Source organism: Coenobita brevimanus, chromosome 32 (genome assembly GCF_032717465.1).
Source record: "Coenobita brevimanus isolate Jiangsu-jjx chromosome 32, ASM3271746v2, whole genome shotgun sequence".
NCBI classification, from domain to species: domain Eukaryota; kingdom Metazoa; phylum Arthropoda; class Malacostraca; order Decapoda; family Coenobitidae; genus Coenobita; species Coenobita brevimanus.
The window spans coordinates 3118268-3119727 of NC_136985.1; positions in this window are offsets into that span (position 1 = coordinate 3118268).

Genomic DNA, 1460 nt, shown 5'->3' on the forward strand with positions numbered 1-1460 from the left:
GGGTCGGTCAGGATCACTTGATGGTCGTGATCGTCAGCTTTTACCCTCCCGGAAGGGAGCTGAGAGCTCATATAGTCCGATCTAAGGGCAAGGCTGTAACCTTCACACACGCACACACCCGTCCTCTTGCTCAAGGGGGACAGTAACCACTCACTTTGTCAGTGAAACTTTTCGCAACCTGAGCGAGGCGCAAACTCCCGTCCACCAGTTGGCAAGCGAGAACGTTACCACTGCACCAGCGAGCGGTGTGTGTGTGTGTGTGTGTGTGTGTGTGTGTGTGTGTGTGTGTGTGTGTGTGTGTAATTCACCAGGTTGGTCAGGATCACATGATGGTCATTATTGTCAGCTTTTTACCCTCCCCGGAAGAGAGCTGAGAGCTCATAGTCTGATCTAAGTGCAAGGCTGTGACTTTTAACAGGCACAAGCCCATCCCCTTGCTGAAGGGGGATAGTACCCATCCGCTTCATCAGTGAAACTTATTGCATCCTGAGCAAGGCGCGAACCTCTGGCTTAGCAAGTGCTAGACAAGAACGTTACCACTGAGCCAGTGAGTGGTTTTCTGTGTGTGTGTGTGTGTATTTACCTATTTGTAGTATACAGGAATTGAGCAATGCTCGTGTTGTCCTGTCTCCAAATCCACATTTATCAAGTCTATCTTTACACACATGAATGTTTTTCTCATGCACCACCTCTTCATCTGAGTTGTTCCAAATATTTATGTATTTACCTAATATACCTAATCGGGATTGTGGCGTCTGGCAATAGATAGATAGATAGATATACATGGAATGTACTATGCTCGCGGGTTTCCGTCGCTGTTTCTCAATAAGCCAAATTTAGCTTTAAACTCGTTTAAGTTTTTAGACTGGACGATCTCTTTGTTCAGGCTATTCCATAAGTCTATACTTCTGTAAGGAAAGCTATAATTCTTGATATCCTTCAAGCAGCTTGACTTTTTAAATTTCATTCTGTGCCCTCTTGTTGCTCTCTTATCCCATACAAACAGATCTTTGTCAATTTTATCTACTCCCACCATGGTCCTGAACACCGCAATCATGTCTCCCCTCTTTCTCTTTCCTCTAAGGAAGGCAAATCCAGTTTTTCCAGCCTCTCTCTGTATGACAGGTCTGTCAGACTGGGGACCATCTTGGTTGCTGTTCTTTGTATTCTGTCAATCTTGTTTATATCTTTCTTTTTGTGTGGGGACCACACTACCGCTGCATATTCTAACCTGGGGCGGATCATGGCCACTATCAATTTTTTCATCATCTCATCCATATAATGAAATGCTACTCTTATGTTAGTCAAGAGTTTATAAGTCTCTCCAACTATCTTGTTAATGTGCTTTTCTGGTGACAAACTATATTGGACCAGCACTCCCAAATCTTTCTTTTCTCTCATTTTTGTGATTAATTCATTACCCAACAAATTCAGTGATGGCCTCCTGGTACTTTTACCCA